The sequence below is a fragment of the Triticum aestivum genome, chromosome 7B, assembly GCF_018294505.1.
Source record: "Triticum aestivum cultivar Chinese Spring chromosome 7B, IWGSC CS RefSeq v2.1, whole genome shotgun sequence".
NCBI classification, from domain to species: Eukaryota; Viridiplantae; Streptophyta; class Magnoliopsida; order Poales; family Poaceae; genus Triticum; species Triticum aestivum.
Genome location: NC_057813.1, coordinates 75,275,673 through 75,294,895, shown reverse-complemented (window position 1 = coordinate 75,294,895; position 19,223 = coordinate 75,275,673).

The window sequence follows — 19,223 nt, the reverse complement described above, 5'->3', positions numbered from 1 at the left end:
TTGGGGGAACGTTCATCATCACTATCATCAATAATAGGTTCTTCAATATTTCCATTCCCCCTAACTCTAGCAAGTTATTCATCTAGAAATTCACCTAATGGAAAAGTAGTATCACGCACAGAAGTAGTTTCATCATAAGTATCATGCAAAGCAGAAGTGGCATCATCAATAACATGCGACATATCAGAATTCATAGAAGTAGCAGGTTTAGGTGTCGCAAGCCTACTAATAACGGAAGGAGAATCTAGTGCAGATCTAGATGGCAGTTCCTTACCTCCCCTCGTAGTTGAGGGCAAAATCTTGGTCTTAGCGTCTTTCAAGTTCTTCATAGTGATCAACAGATATAAATCCCAAGTGACTCGGAGAATAGAGCTATGCTCCCCGGCAACAGCACCAGAAATTAATCTTGATAACCCACAAGTATAGGGGATCGCAACAGCTTTCGAGGGTAGAGTATTCAACCCAAATTTATTGATTCGACACAAGGGGAGCCAAAGAATATTCTTGAGTATTAGCAGTTGAGTTGTCAATTTAACCACACCTGGATAACTTAGTATCTGCAGCAAAGTATTTAGTAGCAAAAGTGGTATGATAGTAATGGTAACAGTAGCAACAATAAAGGTAAATGTTTTTGGGTTTTTGTAGTAGTTGTAACAGTAGCAACGGAAAAGTAAATAAGCGAAGAACAATATGTGAAAAGCTCGTAGGCAATGGATCAGTGATGGATAATTATGCCGGATGCGATTCCTCATGCAATAGTTATAACATAGGGTGATATAGAACTAGCTCCAGTTCATCAATGTAATGTAGGCATGTATTCCATAAATAGTCATACGTGCTTATGGAAAAGAACTTGCATGACATCTTTCGTCCTACCCTCCCGTGGCAGCGGGGTCCTAGTGGAAACTAAGGGATATTAAGGCCTCCTTTTAATAGAGAACCGGACCAAAGCATTAACACATGGTCAATACATGAACTCCTCAAACTACGGTCATCACCGAGAAGTGTCCCGATTATTGTCACTTCGGGGTTGTCAGATCATAACACATAATAGGTGACTATAGACTTGCAAAATAGGATCAAGAACACACATATATTGATGAAAACATAATAGGTTCAGATCTGAAATCATGGCACTTAGGCCCTAGTGACAAGCATTACGCATAGCAAAGTCATAGCAACATCAATCTCAGAACATAGTGGATATTAGGGATCAAACCCTAACAAAACTAACTTGATTAAATGGTAAATCTCATCCAACCAATCACCATCCAGCAAGCCTACGATGGAATTACTCACGCACGGCGGTGAGCATCATGAAATTGGTGATGGAGGATGGTTGATGATGACGACAACGACGAATCCCCCTCTCTGGAGCCCCGAACGGACTCCAGATCAGCCCTCCCGAGAGAGATTAGGGCTTGGCGGCGGCTCCGTGTCGTAAAACACGATGAAACTTTCTCTCTGATTTTTTTCTCCGCGAGACAGAAGATATAGAGTTGGAGTTGAGGTCGGTGGAGGTCCAGGGGGCTCACGAGATAGGGGGCGCGCCCTACAGGGGGGGCGCCCCCCTATCTCGTGGACAGGCCCTGGGCCCCCTGGTGTATTTCTTTTGCCGAGAAATTCTTATTAATTCCAAAAAGTGCCTCCGTGGATTTGCAGGTCATTCCAAGAACTTTTCTTTTCTACACATAAAACAACATCATGGTAGTTCTTGTGAAAACAGCGTCAGTCTGGGTTAGTTTCATTCAAATCATGCAAGTTAGAGTCCAAAACAAGGGCAAAAGTGTTTGGAAAAGTAGATACGTTGGAGACGTATCAACCCACCGCATCCAGCACCCGCGCGATAAGAAAGAAGCTGCCAAGAAATCCCTCGGCCCCAAGAAGGCGTTCACGTGCTTCCTGCACCAGCACGACAAGACCGCATCCGCACACCAGCGCGCCAAGACCCCGCACTGCCCCTGGCGGCAGCGCGTGTGGACCAGCAAGAGCAAGCTCCGCATCAGCAAAGGGCTCCAATGACCAAAGCAGGTTGTCGCGCCTTCACCACCGAGCTGCGTAGTGTCGCGTGGCGCAGCAAGTTCAAGCCAGACCTGCCTCCTCGCTATGATGGCACCGCTGACCCCGCGGAGTTCCTGCAGCTCTACGAGCTGGGCATCGAGGCGGCCAACAGAAACAAGAAGGTCATGGCGAACTGGTTTCCCATGGCGCTTAAGGACGGTACCCGCACCTGGCTCCTGAACCTGCCTCCTGGCTCGATCTCCTCCTGGGACGAGATGCGCAGCCGTTTCATCGCCAACTTCCAGGGCACTCGCGATCGCCCCCCGGCCGCGGGTGACATGTGCCGCATCAAGCAACAACCTGGGGAGACCCTGCAGAAATACATGCAGTGCTTCAACAGCACTCGCCTCAAGATCCCCAAGGTGACGGACGAGGCCATCATCTCAGGTTCTCTGATGGAGTCCATGATGTCCAGATGAAGGAGGAGCTCGCCATCCATGAGGAGTTGTGCATGTCTCTGGAGTTGTTCAACCTGGCGACCATGTGCGCAAGAGTTGAGGAAGGGCGCCTCTACCTCCTCGAGCTTCCAGCTGCTGACCCAGAAGAAAAGAAGGCCAAGGTCAAGGACGTGAAGCGCAAAGGAGCGGTCGTGCTTGCAGCAGAACCAGACACGAAGCGCGGCAGGGACCAGTCGGAGTCGTCCAAGGGTAGCCGACCGTTCTGCACCTACCACAACCTCCACACCCACAACACCAACGAATACCAAGAGCTCAGGGCAGTTTGAGAAGGACGCTTCGGTTGACGCCCCGAGTGCAACGACCGGGGCTACGGCCAAGGAGGAGGACGAGGCGGAGGACGATGGGACGATCGTGGCCCACGCCAGGAGTGGCGTGACCAACCTCGCGAGGATCGCTGGCAGGACCAGCCTCGCGAGGGCACCTGGAGGGATCATCCTCGCAAGGACCGCCCACAGGGCAACGCATGCCTTCCTCCTCTGCCACCACCGAGAAGGAATGACGACCATCATCAAGACGAGGGGGATGGGGGCTTCCAGGAGCCATGTGATATCGCTTGCATCTTGGGCGGAGCTCAGGCCCCAGCCTCTCAGTGCATCTTCAAGCAGTTTGCTCACGAGGTGAACACAGTCCTCCCCAAGCTCGAGGCCACGCGCCCGCTCAGGTGGTCCAAGTGCGCCATCACCTTCAGTTCAACAGATCAACTCAACTGTGCAGCTACTGCTGGCGTCCTCCCGATGCTTTGTTCCCCAGTCATCAGCAACGTGCAAGTCACCAGGACCCTCATCGATGGCGGCGCAGGGCTCAACATTCTGTCCGTCGAGATGTTCGACAACCTTCAAGTGCCATATGATCAGCTCCAGCCAACCAAGCCTTTCTCAGGAGTCACCGAAGGTTACACCACTCCGATAGGGCAGGTCCACCTCGCTGTCACCTTCGGCCAGCGCGACAACTACCACACTAAGCTCATCGACTTCAATGTCACCCACATCCGCCTGCCGTACAATGCCATCCTTGGGTATCCAGCCCTGGCCAAGTTCATGGCGGTGACCCACCATGGCTACAATGTCCTCAAGATGCCAGGAAGCGGCGGAATCATCACGGTCCCCTGCGAAGTGAGAGATGCGGTGTGCTCCCTCAAGACGCCTTCCAAGCTGCATCAATCGAGGACCCAGACAGCAGGGGCGAGGATCCTCCTGAGGTAGTCCCCAAGAAGAAGACACCGCTCAGCTCAAGGCCTTGGGAGGTTGGCATCTCAGGAGGTGCTGCGTCAGGATCAGCGCCCGTGCAAGGGGCGCCTTCTTCCATCGCATAGGAAGGCACGCCTGGCGCCCTCCTCGGGCAGGGCTCGGGGGCTCTCTTCTGGAGGGCCTCATACTTTGCCAAAATCATGAGGGAAGCGCTCGGGCACCACTTGGAGGCGTGTTTCGCAGCACGTTTCCCTCGGGAGGTCTCAGGGCGTGGAGAGCCCAACGTTCAGGAGTTCATCACCAAGGTCACTTAGGAGCTTCAGGAAGCAAGAGCCATGTGCGGCGATCGCCGTTTGTCTGGCGTGGCCCCCCATCCAGGCGAGGATGGTGGGTTGCGCGTCTGCATCGACGTCCTAGGGCTCAATCGAGCCGTATCTCAGGAGCGCCTCTGGCCTTCGCATGTGGGATGTTGCGAGGGTCCACCACACAGCTATGTTCGCATGCCTTTCAGCCTGCCAAACACGGCTGCCACCTTCCAGCGCCACCTGCGGAGCATCCGGGTGGCTCAGGAGGCCGGGCACCACGCGGTCCTAGCGGAGATGGAGACGATCCTCAAGGAGCCACCTGGACCCGCAGTGCCTCCCGAGGCTTAGGGCTCCAGCGGCTCGCGAGGATCGGCCTCTTCACCGCGCACCTTCAGCCGTATCTTCAGCTACTCCGACACCTCCTCTACAGCGGTACCAGGTGACATCTTCCATGTTCATTTCAGCTGGGAGCGCCCTCAGGTCTGCATCATTCTCAGGCCGCGTGGGTCCGTCCCTGCGGCATGTAGCCCTTTTGCTTATGCCTTTAGTTTGCCTTGCTGGGGGCGCCCCTCGGGCAGCATCATCCCCAAGCTGCTCGGGCCTGACCCAATGGCATGTATCCCTCTTGCATTTACCTAAGTTGATTTGCCTTTCATGCCTAACCTGCATGTGATAATCGTCTGCTCGATTGACATCTACCACTAGAGCTGCTCATGCTGGCATAGCGCTTGCGCATGGGTCCATCCCTGCAACGTCGACAAACCTGAGTGGTCGAGCTCTGGCCCGCGGCAGCCCGCACGCGTCACCTCACCATGCCCTTAGTGCCCTCACCTCTCGCTCGGAGCAACCAATGGCCAACCGGCAATCATAATGGCAACCAGTGTTCCTCTCATGCTGATTTGCAGGAACCTCCTGAAGATTTCAACGGGCGGCACCACGGGCTCTCTATCCCTTTCCCACGCGATTCGCTTGCGCGTTAAAAGGGGGGCTCCTGAGCATCACGACTTTGGATCTCTTGCTAGCTCTCCAGCCCTCACCCCCTGGCCTTGACCACGGCATCACGACCTAGCATACCAGCGGCGGCTGATCTCGCTCGAGGGCCGGGACCTGAGGACGTAGAGCGCGAAGGAGAGTGTGGGGAGGAAGGGAAAGCTCGCGAGGGCCTAACCTAGCTACGCCGCAGCTGCCGACGTACAAGTTTGGCGCGACGCAAGGGAGCGACTCCGTATTACCAAGATAAGTTTCATGCCTGGAGCACTAATCGTTGCAGCACGGAACCCTCACTTGATGCAGCTCTGTGACGACAACGTTGCCTTTCTTTCTCACCTCTCGGTGGTTGCTTGCACGCTAAAGGGGACCTCCTGAGCATCGCGCCTCAGGGGCTCTTACTGGACCTCAGGCCACTCACCTCCTGGCCTTGACCACGACATCATGACCTGGCATACCAGCGACGGCTGCAGCCTGCCTGGGGACCGTGACCTGTCAGCGTAGAGTGCTAAGCCTTTGCGAGGCTAGAAAGGGGGAACCAAGCTGGGATAGGACAGGCATTTGCACGATTTCATAATAAGCATCACATCAGCAAAATACATCACGGACCCTTTACATGCCCCCCACGGGGTGCCTTTTTCCGATTCCTATAAGGGAACAAAAGACAAGTATCCTAAGGAGCCCTAACTACCCGTGCCTCCATGGCCGACGCCATCATCAACAGTGGGCCACGGGAGGCCAACCGTTGACCTCCACGATCGCAGGTAATGATGACTCTTTTTGCATGCAGCAGAGACTCATCAAATCGGGCAGTTGCCGAGGCAGCATGGGGAAGCGGCGACACCCACGTCCAATCAGTCACCACGCGTCATCCAAGGCCGCAGTCTGTTGAGGCCCGCGGCGCTCCGCACTTATCCTTTGGCTTCGCTGCTAAGCCAAGTCCGAGCGCGCCTTGGGCCCGGGGGCTACTGTCGGCGTTCTAGGAATGGGGGTCCCTAGACTTGCCTTCTTGCGGCCCGCAGCGTGGCTCAATCGGTGGCCCAGTGCGGCCCATCTTCATCAACCCAAGAACTCAAGACCCTCGCGAGGGGCCAAGCCTCACGGGGCGGACGACACAAGGCCTCCTCAGGAGTGGCCTCACCAGGCGGGCTCGCGAGGAGGCAGAGATATCAAGGCAAGGGGTACCTCGCGAGGTGCCCATGACGCAAGCCATGACGATAAAGGCTAGGCGGGCGCCAGGTGGGCGCCAGCTAGCACAGTGTCCTCGTTTCCTCTTTGGTGCAAAGGAGGCAAGCGCAGGCGCGGAGTACCGAGGCATCAGGCAAAGGTTTCCATATCGGTGCAACGATACCAAGACCAGCAGAACGGCAGGACGAAGGTCACCGTGGAGCCCAAGACGGCATCATCACCAACACCTTTGGCAGACTGATACGTCTCCATCCTATCTACTTTTCCAAACACTTTTGCCCTTGTTTTGGACTCTAACTTGCATGATTTGAATGGAACTAACCCGGACTAACGATGTTTTCAGCAGAACTGCCATGGTGTTATTTTTGTGCAGAAACAAAAGTTATCGGAATGACCTGAAAAGCCATAGAGATTATTTTTGGAAAATATAAAAAAAATACTAGGGAAAGAATCAAGGCCAGGGGGCCCACACCTTGTCCACGAGGGTGGGGGGCGCGCCCCCTCCCTCTGGGCGCGCCCCCCTGCCTCGTGGTCCCCCTGGATGTCCACTGACCTCAACTCCAACTCCATATATTTGCTTTCGCGGAGAAAAAAATCAGAGAGAAAGTTTCATCGCGTTTTATGATACGGAGCCGCCGCCAAGCCCTAATCTCCCTTGGGAGGGCTGATCTGGAGTCCGTTCGGGGCTCCGGAGAGGGGGATTCGTCACTGTCGTCATCATCAACCATCCTCCATCACCAATTTCATGATGCTAACCGCCGTGCGTGAGTAATTCCATCGTAGGCTTGTTGGACGGTGATGGGTTGGATGAGATTTACCATGTAATCAAGTTAGTTTTGTTAGGGTTTGATCCCTAGTATCCACTATGTTCTGAGATTGATGTTGCTATGACTTAGCTATGCTTAATGCTTGTCACTAGGGCCCGAGTGCCATGATTTCAGATCTGAACCTGTTATCTTTTCATGAATATATGTGAGTTCTTGATCCTATCTTGCAAGTCTATAGTCACCTATTATGTGTTATGATCCGACAACCCCGAAGTGACAATAATCGGGATACTTCTCAGTGATGACCGTAGTTTGAGGAGTTCATGTATTCACTATGTGTTAACGCTTTTGTCCGATACTCTATTAAAAGGAGGCCTTAATATCCCTTAGTTTTCATTAGGACCCCGCTGCCACGGGAGGGTAGGACAAAAGATGTCATGCAAGTTCTTTTCCATATTCGGAATACATGCCTACATTACATTGATGAACTGGAGCTAGTTCTGTGTCACCCTATGTAAAACTATTACATGAGGAATCGCATCTGACATAATTATCCATCACTGATCCAATGCCTATGAGGTTTTCACATATTGTGCATTGCTTATTTACTTTACCGTTGCTACTGTTACAACTACTACAAAACTGCCACCGTCACTTTTATCACTGTTACCATTACTATCATACTACTTTGCTACTAAATACTTTGCTGCAGATACTAAGTTATCCAGGTGTGGTTGAATTGACAACTCAACTGCTAATACTTAAGAATATTCTTTGGCTCCCCTTGTGTCGAATCAATAAATTTGGGTTGAATACTCTACCCTCGAAAACTGTTGCGATCCCCTATACTTGTGGGTTATCAAGACTATTTTCCGGCGCCATTGCCGGGGAGCATAGCTCTATTCTTTGAGTCACTTGGGATTTATATCTGCTGGTCACTATGAAGAACTTGAAAGACGAAAGAACTAAGATTTATCCCTCAACTACGAGAGGAGGTAAGGAACTACCTTCTAGCTCTGCACTAGATTCTCCTTCTGTTATGAGTAAGCTTGCGACACCTAAACCTGCTACTGCTATTAATTCTGATATGTCGCATGTTATTGATAATGTCGCTTCTGCTATGCATGATACTTATGATGAAATTACTTCTATGCTTGATACTATTGTGCCATTAGGTGAATTTCTTGATGAACAACTTGCTAGGGCTAGAGAGAACGAAATTATTGAAAATGAAATTATTGAAGATAGTGATGATGAGGGTTCTCCCCCCTAAGTATGAATTACCTGTTGTTCCTGAGGGTTATGTTATGGATGAAGAAACTGCTAGAGATTTTCTTGCTTGCAATGATAGATCTGATCTTAAGAAGTTATTAGCTAAACTTAAACAAAAATCTCTAAATGCTAGAATGAAATATGACCCTGCTTTTGCTACTTCACCTATCTTTGTTACTGATAAGGATTATGAATTCTCTGTTGATCCTGAATTACTTTGGTTGAATCTGATCCTTTTTATGGCTATGTATCCGAAACTGTTGTGGCACATCTTACTAAATTGAATGATATAGCCACCCTGTTCACTAATGATGAGAAATCTCGCTATTATTATATCCTTAAGATATTTCCATTCTCATTAAAGGGTGATACTAAAACTTCGTTTAATTCTCTTGATCTTGGTTGTGTGCGTAGTCCCCAGGATATGATTTATTACTTCTCTGCTAAATATTTTCCTGCTCATAAGAAACAAGTTGCCTTGAGGGAAATATATAATTTTGTGCAAATTGAAGAAGAGAGTCTTCCACAAGCTTGGGGGAGGCTTCTGCGATTACTTAATGCTTTGCCTGATCATCCTCTTAAGAAAAATGAAATACTTGATATCTTTTATAATGGACTAACTGATGCTTCCAAGGACCCCTTGGATAGTTGTGCTGGTTGTGTTTTTAGGGAAAGAACGGTCGACCAAGCTGAACTGCTATTGAATAATATGTTGACTAATGAAAATAATTGGACTCTTCCTGAGCCAATTCCCGGGCCAATTGAGCCAACTCCTGAGCCAATTCCTAAACCTACTCCGAAGAAGAGAGGTGTTCTATTTCTCAGTCCTGGAGATATGCAAGAGGCAAAGAAATCTATGAAAGAAAAAGGTATTAAAGCTGAAGATGTTAAGAATTTACCGCCTGTTGAAGAAATACATGGTCTTAATATAACACCTATTGAGGAAACACATTGTCTTGATAACTCGACATAGGTAGTAAAGGTAAATTCTCTCTATAGATATGATAAAGTTAAAATCCCGTCTACTAAGTTTCCTAGCCAATGTTTGGATCAATTCGATGACTTTATGGCTAGACAAGAATGTTTCAATGCTTATGTTGGTAGAGAATTAAAGAGTAATGCTTACATGATTGGGTGCTTGAGTGATTATATGGCTAGAGTTAAAGCTGAACTTATACTCATTAGCAAATATGCTTCTATTGTTACAACTCAAGCAGAACAAGTACTTAAATCTCAAAGTGATTTGCTCGATGAATTAAATAATAAACATGATTTTGCTGTTAGTGTGGCTACGAGAACTGGTAGAATGACTCAGGAACCTTTGTATCCTGAAGGACACCCTAAGAGAAGTGAGCAAGATTCTCAGAAGAAAAAAATTGGATGCACCTAGTCCTTCTAAAAAGAAGAAAAAGAAAAATTATAGGACTTTGCATGCTTCTAGTGAACCTTTTGTAGACACACCTGTGAATCCCAATGATATTTCTATCTCTGATGCTGAAACACAATCTGGTGATGAACATGAACCTAGTGATAATGTTAATGATAATGTTCATGTTGATGATCAACCTAGCAATAATAATGATGTAGAGATTGAACCTGTTGTTGGTCTTGATAAGAGAGACTTTGTCACTAGGAAGTTATGATAAGAGAGACTTTGTCGCTAGGAAGCACGGTAAAGAAAGAGAACCATGGGTTCAGAAACCCATGCCTTTTCCTCCTAAGCCATCCAAGAAAAAGGATGATGAGGGTTTTGAGCGCTTTGCTGAAATGATTAGACCTATCTTCTTACATATGCGCTTAACTGATATGCTTAAAGTAAGTCCTTATGCTAAATACATGAAGGATATTATTACAAATAAAAGAAAGATACCGGAAGCTGAAATTTCCACCATGCTTGCTAATTATACTTTTAAGGGTGGAATACCAAAGAAACTTGGAGATCCAGGAGTACCAACTATACCATGCTCCATTAAAAGAAACTATGTCAAAACTGCTTTATGTGATCTTGGAGCTGGTGTTAGTGTTATGCCTCTCTCTTTATATCGTAGACTTGAATTGAATAAGTTGACACCTACTGAAATATCTTTGCAAATGGCTGATAAATCAACTGCTATACGTGTCGGTATATGTGAGGATGTGCATGTTGATATTCCCGAGGATGATAGTATGTCGATTATCCTTGGTAGACCCTTTTTGAATACTGTAGGGGCTGTTATTGATTGCAACAAAGGCAATGTCACTTTTCATGTTAATGGTAGTGAGCATACGGTACACTTTCCGAGGAAACAGCCTCAAGTTCATAGCATCAATTCTATTGAAAAAGTTCCAACTATCATTTTTGGAGGTTTTGAATTTCCTCTTCCTACTGTCAAGAAAAGATATGATATTCTTATTATTGGGGATGTTCATATCCTTGTTGAGGTAACCTAGTGTTATTCGAAATTTCTCCGGTTCCATGTTATTCGGAATGAGTTTGTTAACAAGACTTGATCAACCTTGTTAGTGTATTCCTTTTGATGAGCATGAGATGGATGAAACTAGAAGGCACAACCTTCTGTACCCTCCTTTTACTTTCTGTTAATTAGAATAAATAAACCAAAAATAGTATTATCTGTCTGTTTTCTGAATTATCCATGCAATAAAAATATCCCGAAAATAAAATTCCTCCAAATGCCCTGCCAATTTAGTATGATTTTTTATGGAATATTTGAGGATTTTAGGCACTGAGAACACAGCAGGGGGGGAAGCACCTGGCCACGATGGTCCAGGGCGCGCCCACCCTTACAGGGCACACCCCCCTGTCTTGTGGGCCCATGGTGGGCCCCCTCCACTTATTCCTGCACCCACACACTCCATCTTCCTCCCAAAAAATCCCCATCCAGCTCAAGCACGAGTTCTAGCTTGTTTTGCTGCGATTTTCGATCTCCTTGCTCAAAGCTCCATTCACAAAACTGCTTTGGGAGATTGTTCTTTGGTATGTGACTCCTCCAATGGTCCAATTAGTTTTTGTTGTAGTGATTTATTCATTGCAAATTTTTGCTGCCTTGGTGACCCTGTTCTTGAGCTTGCATGACAAATTTATGAGGTCCCAAGTAATTCTAATGCATGATATAGGCTCTAGGCACTTGTGGGAGTAGTTGTTATCAATCTTGTTGAGTTTGATTCACTTTTATTTTGAGTTACTAAAAATTTCAGAAATATTTCACAGGAAGAAATATGTCTAGGAAATTGTACCAAGGTGGTTCTCCGAGGAAGCAAGCACCAACGCGCGCAATGCGTGAGCAAGATGATGAACCACCAAGGGATGCTGATGTGCGGCCTTGTGAATGGCTGTTAGAAGAATTTATGGTCAATGCAGGCATCAAGGATGAATTTGATGCATATGTGCGTAATGCAGATATTGAGAACTTCATGCAAGATAAGTGTCCTCACTACTGCTATTTAACTGATTCATTCGTGAAGGTGTAAATTTTTATCTTCGCGTAATTCTCAAAGTGTCCTGTTTGATATTTATGATGAATCATATACTATGGACCTAGAAGATTTTACTACTGCTTGCAAACTCCCACAGTGGGGTAGTGTTAATGAACCCTGTCGGGGATATACCCCGCGGTATGAACCGGCCGGAAATATGACCCGGCCGGGCTTGGCGGTTTACTTGAGACCCGGTTTACACTTGGCGATTCACTGGCAACCCGCGCTGACCAGACGGTTTACAAGCAACCTACCTGAACATTATGACTCGCTGGTAACCCGATGGGCGGGACAGACGGATGACAAGGCCCAAGGCCCAGAAGGCCAGTTTATGTTAATGGCGGGCCGGTTTAAGAGGAAAGGCGTGAGGAATATTTACCTTACAAGGAGTTAAGACCCGGACTTGTATCTGATTTGTATTAGAAGGTAGACTAGTCCTAATCCAAATAGGACTCCACATGTAACCCGCCCCTCTAACTTATATAAGGAGCGGCAGGGCACCCCAAGAGGGGGGGAGCAATAATCTCTAGGGCTAGACACAACTAGGAGAGCCGGTTTACGGCGACTCCCTCATGAACATAATGAGACCTAGCCACAAACAACATGTAGGGCTATTACCGGATGATGTTTCCCGGGGCCCGAAGCTGTCTAAATCCTTGTCTTTTGTGTTGTGTCTCTTGTACCGATCAACCCCTCTCAAGCTACCACATAGATGTGTTGGCCTCACGACTAAGTCCTCATACTAGGACATCTGACGTGATAATTCCACGACAGTTGGCGCCCACCATGGGGCTCGCACACGATGGTGTTCAGTTCTTGGAGGGATCTCTCCCAAAGATCGAGAAGTTTTGCAACTTTCCGGATGAGCTGGTTTGGAAGGGTTTTCATCAACTTCAAGTTCATCAGTCCAAATTTGAGATCTGTAAGATTGAAGGTTCAAGAAAAATTAGGGTTTCAATTGGTCCGTCGCCGTCCTTGGGCAATCTGGCAAGACAAACGGCCAACAGGAATTTAATCCTCACATCACTGTGCAATCGGGTGGATGCGGTCAACTTTTCTCAGCGGGTTGTGTGCGGCATCTAGCAATCCATCAAGCTGTCAAATCACCACGTCGCTGAGACCGTCAACTTCCGTTGGAGTCTGATTGGGCATAGTACAGGTCCCAGAGCATCAACTCGTAGCTACTGGTGCTATTTTCCTTCAATGTACAGCGATCCGAAGCCAGATCAATGTTTGGGGCACCGCCTGCAAGAGGCCAAGACCGACAGGAGTTCTTCACGCGTACAAGTCGCCGAGACTGACAAGTTTTTCACTACCAATTCAACTCGTACGCAGCAACGGAGATTGATTCCTGTGCGGGCAGTCCTGCAGAATTACGAGGAGGCCAACAAAAAGTCAACACCATCATGGGCATCCATCCAAAAAAGCCATTATGAATTAGTACTGCCAGCACCGCTGGTCATTTGGGAAAAAGTACTTGCACGTACATAATTTGCAGGAACATCATATAGGTATTCCTATGGAACCGTGCTAAGAAAAGATCTCAAAATACCAACACGGCAACATGTTTGGCTTCACTGGTTTGGCTTCGCCTTCTATCAAACCGGCCACGTCGCCACCAACGCCGCCCCGTCGGTTTCTCCTTCGGGCCGCCCGGCCAACCGCTAGCACAAGCTCACTGCTACTTACTGCGGCGCCCCGTCGGTTTCTCCTGCTGACTGCCGCGTCTGCTGCCCATAGGCTCCGCCGTACTGATGCCTCCCCAGACTTGACCGCGCATTGACCGTCTGCCCGTCGGTTCGTCTGTTGCGTCCTCTGCCATGACTCGGTCGCTCTGCTCCTTACTGCGGCCTCCTTCACGCTCCATCGTCGGTTCTACGACCGTGCTGAGCCGTCGCTGTTGTGCTTTGCTGAGTTGCTACGGCCCGCCGCTTCAGCCGTGCCTTGAGTCGCCTCGATGGTCTCCTCTCTCGAATTGCACCTCGCTGGCCTCGCCGGCCTTGCTCCAAGACGGCCGCCTACGTCTCCAGCCCACTGGCGTCTGCCTTTAACCCGCTGTCGCCACGGCTTCTATCAGGTCAACTCCACTTCGCAACCCTATCTGGTCCGGTTTTGTCCGTATGGAGTAAAATCTGGCCCAAAGGGCACACCCAAACGGACAAGCTTGTCCGTTGGCGTCCGTTTTTGTCCGGCCCAACCCCAAAACCAGACCAAACTTGGGCCACAAATTCTCTCGAGCGGACAGAAACGGACGCCTCTTCTCGTCCCTCTCGTCCGCTCTCGTTCGCCCGTGCCTTCTCTCTGGCCCACAAACCAGTGAGACTATGAGAGCTCCGCTGCTGCCTCTCCCGCCCGTGCCTTCTCTCCACTGCTGCTGCGCACCCGCTGACACGCTCTACAGCCGCCGTGTGTGCCCATGCCCGCCGCCGTTGCTGGAGGCTACTGCGCTCATCGCCGTTGCTGGAGGTCGCTCCGCCCGCCCGCCGCCGCGCCCCGCGCCCGCCGCCGCGTCCGCCACGGCGCCCATCACGTTCGCCGCTGCGAGCAACAAGCCAGCAACAGGTGGGTGCTAGCTAGCTAGCTAGCTAGTGCGTGCACAGCAGCAGCAGCTGGGTGCTAGCTAGCAAGCTAGCTAGCTAGCTAGCGCGTGCTAGCGGCAGCTCCACGGCGAGCTCGGAGACCCGGCGCGGCCAGGAAGGCCAGCGTGCCGAGCACGGCCAAGGGCGACGTGCGCGCTGGAGCGCTCAGGGCAGCGCGCTCTGGCGGCACTGCTCCGGCGAGGCAGCCCGGAAGCTCGGGGCGGGGCGGCCTGGGAGCGCAGGGCGAGCACGCTCCAGCGAGCGCGAGCGCCACGGCGACCTCGGGGGCAGGCGCACTCTGGCGAGGCAGGGTGGGACAGGGCCGCGCCCGTCGGCGCGCTCCCGCGCCCGTCGCCGCGCTCGTGGCCGTGCTCCCGCGACCAGCCCCGCGCCCATGGCCGTGCTCGTGGCCGCGCTCCCGCGCCCGTCGCCATGCTCTCGCGCCCGTCGCCGCGCTCGTGGCCGCGCTCCCGCGACCAACCCCGCGCCCGTCGCTGCGCTCCCGCTCCCTTCGTCGCGCTCGTGGCCGCGCTCCCGCGCCCGTCGCCACACTCCTGCGCTCGTCGCCACGCTCCCCGCGCCCGTCCTCGTCCGGGGCGGACCGTTTGGGTCCAGAGACGCTTGTGCACGCTGGGTGCAGCTGCCCCATCCGCCTGTCCGCCCCCCGGACGTCCGCCAAATCGCTCCCCAAACGGACGCGCGCGGACGTCCGGATGGGGTAGCGCGGTGGAGTTGGCCTTACCGTTACTGCTCCCGTGGCTGCGGTTGTGGTCTCTGTTTCCGTCGCTCGCACCTCAAATCGTTGTCGCCCGGGTCTCGCGGCGCCGTCTCCACCTCAAGATGCCTCGCTTCTTTTACAAGATCGTCACTACTGGCCGTGCCAAGCAGGCCTCGCTCTGTCAGTCGCCGCGTACTTGTTTGTTAAGAAAAACAAGGCTACTGTATATGCAACAAGTTCCTGGACAGCGATGTATATTTACTAGTGCTACATGCAAAGCACGGGTGAGTTGCTCGAACGCTGGTCTCAAGTGGGTTTCAAAAAAATGTGGAGGCTAGGAGATCAACAAAGGAAAGCATGTACTCACATCACCAAGGATTGTACTGGCCCTCACATCAATAACCAAAGCGGGTACAAGATTAATTATTTATTTGGCTTCAGTGAAGACAAAAACCAGCCACTCTGGGTGCTAGTGTTTGGAGATAATACAGCAAATGTCTTGACAACAAGATCTATCGATCGGGAGACCGAGGGCTCCACATCGTCAGGGAACAATGCATGCACGCGCAGCCTAGGTGCCACTTCAATCACAAGGGTGTGGCACGTACTGCTTCAATTATCCGTGGGATTTAAGCAAAGACAAAGTTAACATGACTCGGAGGATCTGTTTTAAGCCGCCCGGTTCCAGCGCTTTAAGGCCTCCACCTTCGTTACAGTCTCGTCAATGCCGCCTTGCCTCTAATGAAGAGAGTGGCTAGAACACCGTTGAAATTACCAGAGGTTATTCACAGACGTGGATCTTTCATCGTCTGAATAAATCAGGTGATATCCATTCAAGTTTATTTTGTTTGACACATATTGCTTTTGTCAAAGAACATTTACATTGGATTATATATTTTTATAAGTAGGACCAATCTTTAACAGCACATCAGGGTTACACCCGCTCATACAAGTTACCCGATGAACGTTTGTAAACCGCCGCCCTGCGGTGCGGTTTATTCCAACAAAATCTGGAGCAAATAATGATATCAGCTTTTGTTTATACTGGATGATCCAATTGGCAGGCGCACAAATCGCCGTCACTACAGTTTGATTAAACTTCAACAGCCAGCTGGGATGAACCGCTGGCCGAATTACTGGCACAAATCATATGGGGTCATTTATAACCCGCCACGGTCGACCTCAAGTTTCCATGGATTCACATCGTGTTATCAAACGCCAAGAGTATACAATGAGTTTGGCAAAGGTCATTAACTCGCCACCTTGCTTACAACTTCAACATATGACAATGTTCCGCTGTTCAGCTATATGCCGGTTTATATCACGACCAAGTATGAAGAATCTCAAGCCAACTCCTTGAGTTGTCTTAAGACTCGGGGCTACGATGACATGACTCAGCAAGTCTTGCCAGTTTTAGCAAATTCAAGAACCCCAGGACGATGGAAGGAAAGATAACCTGGTCCCGGAGACTATTGCTATATTGATAAAAATTTAAAGGCCGTCAGAAAATTTCCGGCTTAAAAAGTATATGACAGTTACAAAATCCCGGCTCAATGAAGAAGTTCCAGGTCATCAGAAAGGATTACGGTTCAAAATCCGGTTCAAGAGACATTTCTCTCTCATAAAGCATTGAAGCTCTCAAATATCCGGTTTAAAAATCCGGCTCAAAGGAAGTCAGTCTCACTGAAGCTCTCCAAATGTCCGGTTTACAATCCGGTTCAAGGGAAATTTATCTATCATGAAGCTTTGAAGCTCTCAAATCCGGTTCAAAATCCGGTTCGAGGGGAAATCTATCTCGCACAAATATCTGAAGCTGTCAATATCCGGTTCAAAATCCCGGTTCAAGAAGAATTTATCTCATGCAATAAGTTAAAGGTTGTCGAAGGGGACCAGCTGCCCTGACGCGCGGTTCAAACATGGGTATCCTGCCTTATGGGCTCATCTTTATATGATCACTTGGGGGCTTCCTATTCAAAGATAGGTGTATTCACAAAGAGAACATGGTGTTACTACCCTGTTGATGCGGCTATCAAGCCAATATCATCATAAGAGCACAGCTCTGGTTATTTCGGTAATTCGGTTATCAAGCCAATATTATCATAAGGGGCCAAAGAGAGTTTGTCGCACAACACAACTCAAACATAGGCACCCGACGAGCACAACTCAGAAATATATCACATGGGGGCTTCTGCTTATAAAGCGGAATTCCGGTTATCCATTAAACTAGCTTACAAAGCCACAACAAAGCTTGGGGGCTTCACACCCAAGGGGGCAAAGAGAGCTTGTTGCCAAGCACAGCTCAAACATAGGCACCCACTGAGCACAGCTTGCCAGCAGAGTCAATTGGTTGCTGGGAGGACCTGGAATCTGCATTCCTTGACAATTTCCAGGGCACCTATGTGCGACCACCAGACACCGATGACCTAAGCCACATAATTCAGCAGCCAGAGGAATCGGCCAGACAATTCTGAACACGGTTCCTAACCAAGAAAAATCAAATAGTCGTTTGTCCGGACGCAGAGGCCCTCGCAGCCTTCAAGCATAAAATCCGAGATGAATGGCTTGCCCGGCACCTAGGACAGGAAAAGCCGAAATCCATGGCAGCCCTCACGACACTCATGACCCGCTTTTGCGCGGGAGAAGACAGCTGGCTAGCTCGTAGCAATAACATGACCAAGAGCCCTGGTAATTCGGATACCAAGGACAACAATGGTAGGTCGCGTCGCAACAAGCACAAGCGCCGCATTAACGGCGATAATATCGAGGATACGGTAGTTAATGCCGGATTCAGAGGCTCTAAACCTAGTCGGCGAAAAAAGGCATTCAAAAGAAATACTCCGGGCCCGTCCAGTTTAGACCGGATACTCGATCGCTCATGCCAGATACACGGCACCCCCGAACAACCAGCCAATCACACCAACAAGGATTGTTGGGTGTTCAAGTAGGCAGGCAAGTTAAGTGCCAAAAACAGAGATAAGGGGCTGCATAGCGATGACAAGGAGGAGCCCCGGCCGCCGAACAACAGAGGACAGAAGGGCTTCCCCCCACAAGTGCGGACAGTGAACATGATATACGCAACCCACATCCCCAAAAGGGAATGGAAGCGTGCAATCAGGGACATATATGCGTTGGAGCCATTCGCCTCAAAGTTCAACCCATGGTCCTCCTGCCCGATCAGTTTTGATCGAAGGGACCACCTCACTAGCATTCGTCACGGCAGATTCGCCGCATTGGTCCTAGACCCAATCATTGATGGATTTCACCTTACTAGAGTCCTCATGGACGGCGGCAGCAGCCTAAACCTGCTTTATCAGGATACAGTACGGAAAATGGGCGTAGATCCCTCAAGGATTAAACCCACAAAGACGACCTTTAAAGGCATCATACCAGGTGTAGAGGCCAGTTGTACATGCTCAGTTACATTCGAAGTGGTCTTTGAATCCCCGAATAATTTCCGAAGCGAGGAGTTAATCTTCGACATAGTCCCGTTCCACAGTGGCTATCATGCCCTGCTCGGACGAACCGCATTTGCAAAGTTCAATGCGGTGCGCACTACGCATATCTCAAGCTCAAGATGCCAGGCCCTCGCGGAGTCATTACGGTCAATGGAAACACCGAACGCTCTCTTCGAACAGAGGAGCACACGGCGGCCCTGGCGGTGGAAGTACAAAGTAGCCTCTCAAGGCAATTCTCCAGTCCGGCTGTTAAGCATCCGGACACCGTCAAGCGCGCCCGGAGTAACCTACAACAAGACCGTCTGGCACGTTCTGAGCTAGCATAGCAGTGCGGCCCCAACCCCAGCCCTCGCGAGATTGCAAAACCAGTACCACGCGTACATAATTACGCTCTGGAAATACCATGGGCATAAGGGGAGGGGCACAACCACGGCACGCCCAGAATGCGGCTCAACCGCACTAGGGGCTCCCGATTTTGTCATTTCTTTTTTTTACTTTCAGGACTCCACTTTCAGGAAGGCCTGACCGGCAGTACAATCATCGAACACACGATGCAACAGCCAGGGAGACAGCAAGCCACGTCGAACGTCCAGGTGGTCTCTATAACGAGCTAAATACCTGTCTTACTTAAAGTCTCGCAGCTTGCCCCTAGAGGGGGACATGTCAAATAATCCCATCTCTTGCTTATCGCACTATTTGTATCATTCTGCTTTCATAGCAGCCCTTTAATAAACAATACATAGCTCTTGTCTATTATTGCATTCATTTTTTA